The sequence below is a fragment of the Ursus arctos genome, unplaced genomic scaffold (genome assembly GCF_023065955.2).
Source record: "Ursus arctos isolate Adak ecotype North America unplaced genomic scaffold, UrsArc2.0 scaffold_4, whole genome shotgun sequence".
In the NCBI taxonomy this organism is placed as follows: domain Eukaryota; kingdom Metazoa; phylum Chordata; class Mammalia; order Carnivora; family Ursidae; genus Ursus; species Ursus arctos.
The window spans coordinates 62,659,072-62,665,351 of NW_026623056.1; the positions used below are offsets into that span (position 1 = coordinate 62,659,072).

General features: G+C 34.0%; 1 pseudogene; it reads right to left on the reverse strand.

Annotated features, from left to right (window-relative positions):
* Nucleotides 1–4,124: 4,124 nt before the first annotated feature.
* Nucleotides 4,125–4,264, reverse strand: LOC113257152 (U2 spliceosomal RNA; annotated as a pseudogene).
* Nucleotides 4,265–6,280: the final 2,016 nt, after the last annotated feature.

Here is a 6,280-nt window from a genome sequence, read left to right on the forward strand (position 1 = left end):
GCTGTCTCTATCTCTGTCAAATAAATAAATAAAATCTTTAAAAAAAAAAAAAAGATACCATATCCTTATAACTCTAGCAATGTGCTATTATAGAAACTCAGGAAATTGTCGCTGAATGAGTAAATTTAACTGAGGTCATTAATATAGCAAAGATTCTTACATAATACATTAAATGTTTATAATAACTAACATTAACATTATTATTTTTAATTGTTAGAGTTTTTAGTATAGCAACAAAAGTAAATTGATCAAAATGGCTCTACCCGCAAGGTCAGATTATTTTCTCTTTCCTACCTAAATTAGCACCTCTTATTCTCTTATGGGGTGAGATAGGTTAGAGATGTTTTCCGACAAAGCCATAAAAGTTGAGTTTCCTCCTCTCCTCAAAGTTTCTAAGCGTACATGGATGGGTGTGTATGGCCTTTAGTTGTCCGTGGGGACAGACGGACCTCAACTGTGATTATCTTTCCCTTTAAAGCAGCTAAGTCAAAATGGAGAGAGAGGGAGGAATCAGGAGGTGATTAGGGAGAGAGCAGCTCTACCCTCATAAGCAAGCCTCTGAATTCATTCTGTTTTTGTGGCTGAACAAGGATCCTGATGCGGGACTTGGTGTGGGACTTGATCCCAGGACCCTGGGATCATGACCTAAGCTGAAGGCTGATGTTTAACTGACTGAGCCACCTAGGCGTCCCCCAAGATACCCTTTCAAGCCTACTTCTCATAACTCAGTTTCTGAACTTTCATTGGAGGATTAGGACAGTGAGAGACAGACTCCTCAACCTCCTCACGCACAACTTAGACCAGAGTATTCACAGCCAGATCATGGAGAGTCTTCTTGTATACCTGCAAGTGCTATCGGGGCCGTTAACTTTCCTTATCCAGTAAACCATGTCTGCTAGCATTTTGTTCTTATTGCAGAATTGTGAAGAACTATGAAAACTCTGGGATTTTAACCTACTAACAAGCTAATAAGTGAGCGTGTTCCAATTTCATCAGTGCTGACAGAGACAAGCTCTTAGGGCAGAGATAAAGGACTTTATATCTCAAGTCAGGCAAGCAACATGTGCATCGGCATATTTCTGGCATTTTCTCTTGCCTCCAAGTCCTTTGAAGGTGATGTAAAGGGCTTAGATACCTGTATATGCAGTGGTTTGAGTTATAGGGTAGGACTATTGAGCTTCAGGAGCCCTGTGATTTGGAAACCAAAATCTTTTATCCTGGCATAAACACGCCCCTTCTTTGCTCTAAAGGAGACACTATCTTCTGAGACTTGTCACTATAGAAACATCATTGAAAATATAGCCTGGGACAAAGGATAGAGGTAGGACCCAAATTTTTTTTAAATCTCTTGAAATATGTATTATCTAAATGTATTATGTACTTAAAAAAATGAAAGTTGAAAAACCCATGTGAAAGTAATAATAGTTTCAAGCAGTTCCTGATTTTAGTATTGAAGATTTTTCTGCAAAAGTTTATATTCCAGAAATATGGTCCCTAACTGAACAGAATAATGTTCCTCAATTAACATTCCAAAAAGATATATTTACTTTGCCACTTTTCTTATGTCCTAACATATCAGGAAAGAACCTACTGTATTCTAAAACCACTGTGATAAAAATACACTTGCATAATGAGATTTAAAGATAAACCTACCTGTAAATATTTTGCCTATACATGTGTGTGTGTATATATATATATATATATATATATGCTTTAATTGTGTAGTAAACTGTATTTGTTTTTATGATTTAATGTAGGTTTAATCATCATATGTTAGTGTTTTGGCTGTCTCTGTAAGTCCTAAAAAATTTTCCTTACTAATATTGTTATAGAGAGGTGGTTCAATCTCATGGGCCCTAACTCAGAATGAAAGTAATATTTTAGCATGCAGAATTGGGCCACTAAAGAAAATATATCTTTTATAGAACATTTTATTAGTCAAGCTTAGTCCTGTCTAGGCTTGTTGCTCATTATATTGCATTTTCTCATATCTCTTATTTAGGAAGCAATGAAAATTTTGCCTCAGGTATAGAAAAAGAAATTAATGTACATAAGGAAAAGTCATATTGTTAGAATATGAAATATTTACAGTGGCATCTTAAAGTTATGTGACTTCCTATCACTAATAAGATATATACACCTACCTCAATGCTAATATGCGTTAGAATGATGAAAGTTGCACGAATCATAGTATAATTGGATAATCTGTCTTTTTGTCCCTACTCTATTATATTAAAAGTGGGGCTTTTTCCTAATGCTTTAACAATTCTGTGACAGAGCCTAGGACAATGCGTGATTAGATGGTATGTCAAATAATCATACATGTGGACAGTCACTACTAAGATTAAGGTAAATAGTTATATATGCAGTTAATCTAACAGGCTATAGGACTGAAAATCAAATATAGCAAAGATTGTATAAAAAATCTTATATTAACTTAAGACACAGTGAAAATGGAATTATTAAAATAGCAATTACATTTCTATATTCTTATATAATTTTCATGACTAAATTATTTTGAGAAAAAAGTAGATTTGTAGGAAAATATGTTTTTATTTTTTAATTATCCTATTTATATAAAACATTGTTTTCTTTGTCAAGGACATATGTGCTTGTTCAATAATATAACACATAAAATAATTTCCTTTAAGGATATTTTCTTGGTTTTTACCTAGAATTGTGACATTTATTGTAATTATGATGAACACGAAGTGAATGATACTGCTTGAAGAAAATAAAATCATCCCTAAATTAATTTTGAGTGAAATACTACTTTTAATAGTAAAAAGTTAGTATATGTTATGCCTTTTTGTATTAGATGAATGTAACTTTATAATTAAAATTTTGAACCATGAGATAAAAGGAAAATAAAATCTATGAATGTCTACTTCTTTCACAAATAAACCATTTCAGTTGACTATCATGCATTTATGTTTTAAATCAATCTTTAAAAGAAATTATATCTTAAAACTGCAATCCTGATTTTATAAAGATAAAATATATATCATACTTAATGTGATATAAATGTGATAAGTCTGTACATCATTCAGGAACTATTCCTTCTAAACATTTGGTATAGGGCAAAGAGATGTGGGATGTGAATGCTCCCTTGATTGAAAAAATGCAGAGGGAATATTTAAGCAAAGAAATTTCTTCAAACAAGGCTAGATTTTAGGGCTCTTACCATGTCTTGAAAACCCAAGTTTTCTTTCCCTCATCTCTTCTCAATCTCTTCTCTGCATACCTCTTCACTGCCCTTGTACTGTACAGGTGTGCATATTTTTCCACCTGAAGCTGTACTTTGGCATATTGATAATTTTAGGCTGATTATATTTAAGAAACTGCAGACACAAGAGAGCTCTGAAAATCAAGTAGAAATTACCCTTTTGTAAAAGATATGTACATGAGATCTCCATTTGTAAGGGTGTCTCCTCAGAGCTGTACCAGGGAACAGAGAGGGACTTTAAATTTCTAAATACTTATCGATGGAAAAGTCATGAACTTAAATCTGTATAAAAACCTTACTTTTACTTCCTATGCTTTTCCTGGTAACCGGCCATAATTGACTCCTCACCCCCTACATCTTTTTCTTTTCCCCAATATCTTCTTTTGTCCTTACCTGAAGATGGTATTTAAGGTGATGGCTTCAGCCATTTTGGGGAGTTATTCAGTTTTCCTGGGTCTCTCCCATGTATACAGAAGATATATGTGTTATTAACATTTTGTTTGATTTTCTTCTGTTAATCTGTCTCATGTCAGTTTGGTCTTAGACCACCTGGAAGAACCTTGATGGATAGGGAAAAATGTTTCCCATTCAACAGTATCAACTAAGCATTTTCCACATTTCATCCCTTACGGTTTCAGGCATAAATTCACAGAACTCCCAAGCACATTAGAAAAAGAAATCCTTTCCTCGAGGTTACCCAGCTGCAATCCTACAGATATGTATGATTAGACTGACTAGAGTCATGTGACCATCACTGACTTGTAGTCAGAAAAGTGGGATATGTGGGTTGCGAAGGGCAGAGTCCACTGCCTACCTCAGTTAAGACAGTGAGGGATGGGGGGCAGTGCCATTTAAATCACAGTAAGTGGAGAATTATATATTTAATTGGGATTATATGATTGGGAATATATAATTCCCTAAGGAAAATATAGGTTCATTCACAAGGTGAAAGGGAAATGGTATTTGAATTACAAAATCTCAAATGTTTACTCTAATTTGTTTCTACACTTGATCTTAGCCAAAAGGCCGAGAAGCGATACTCTAATTTGTTTATAAAATAGGAAGTTTAATGTGAAAGAAATTAGAGAAAGCCATCACTGATAGGAGAAACTAGATAAGAAAATATGATACAACAATTCCTGTGGTACATTTGGGTGATGGGGAGTATCAAATCAAACTGGATCTGAGAATTTCTTTGCTGGGAACAAGGATCAGAGTGGCAGAAAATTGGATCAAAGCTAGTTTAAGGAAGACCTGGAAAGCTTTATCTCATTATCACAGAGAAACTTTGAACACTTTTGTGCATAAAAGTAAAAATAGGGATACTACTATTAATTGTGTAGGGGAGGGCAAGACTTTCCTTCTACCCTCCTAGTTTCCATAGCTGAGTCTATAAAATAAACTGACAAGAGACATTAATATTAATAAGAGAAAAAGTCTATAAGTTTATTTATTTTTAATATTACATGCATGGGGGCATCACAGGAGAAAAAGCAAAATAGCAAAAATAGCAAAAAAGGCAGTGAGATTTAAGAGCTTATATATCGCCTTGATAGAGGAATGGGTAACTTAGGGGAGTATAAATTATTTTTAGGAAAGATGAATGGGCCCTTAGAAGAATAGATGGGGGGAGTATGATAATTTGTGACAATTTGTGTGGTTATGGTGTTGACTTCTTTGTCTCCTCTTCTGTGAAAAGAGTCAGACTTCCCTGGTTGGTGAAACACTTTGGGAGGGGATTTATAACCATTGATTTCCTTTTGGAGGATCCTTCTTTAAGCAGATAAAGGGAATTTAGAGAAAGCCTCTCCCTGCATTTGTTGTTTTTCAAGTGCCTTCAGATCAAAATAATCAATATACCAAAGCATCATATTTTGAGGTTGCTTGTCCTGAATTTCTTCAATTGGCAGTAAAAATTTTACAGAGTATACAAGAAGAAACCTCTGATTTCATTAAATGGATATATAAATGTCTATGTGATGCCAGGCTGGGGAAAATGATTTATTCATACCTGAGAAATTGAGAAGTGTCTTCATTCCTGGTGTTACTCTATATAATACATTGAGATAGTCTCAAGGCACTATAACTAATATATTGCCTGACTTTTCTCCTCCTATTATAATTTTCTTTAGGGGAAGATGACTTTCTTAGTTTAGAAATAAGATGGAGTTTCAAAAAATGCTTATGTAATTATTTTAAGATTACTCCTCTTCAAGACTATAAACAGTGAAATTGTTTAGGTTGACTGATGGCTATAATTTTGGTAGCGTCTGAACTAGGAAGTGAGTGGAGGATAGTAGCATTGTATCTGTCTACAAATCTTTGGGGGCAAAAAAACCCCAAGTGACATGTTGTAGAATATTTTTTAAATTATTAAAGTTGTGAGGATACTAATTGGGTAGCTCTGTGAAGATTACATACACACACACACATTATATTGCTTTGCTGTATATTGGATACACAACATGCCACATACACATAAATCTAATGGCATTAGGAGTTCTAAATATGAGCTTATGAGCCGAGTGTTTAGGGCAATAATCAATGGAGAAAACTTGCATTGGAACAGCTACATCAGAATATAGTGCAGCAGACCATAGATACACCATGCCCCTATACATGTTTTGATATTGTAGGTTCCTAAATATAATGTAAATTTTAAGCTACAAATAAAATATGTTAGTAACTAAAAGTACTATTGTCTTGCATACATTCCTGAGTATGCCCTGGGTCAAAGATATATTTCTAATTGATTACCGTATAGCAAATAAGAAGTGCTTCAGCCCTTCTTGCCCCAGACCTTACCTCTAGTAACATGATGAAACTCAGCCAGAAAAATCTACATAAATGGCCAGCACTTCATTGATAAAGGGCAAAAATAGGTGGTTGTTTTTCCCCAATTTGTATACATATACATATATATGCATATAAATATATACATATATGTACACATATATGCACATTTATATCCATATACATATGTACATACATATGTGTGTATATATGTGTGTGTGTGTATTTGGGAATATATATATGTGTGTGTGTGTATATACA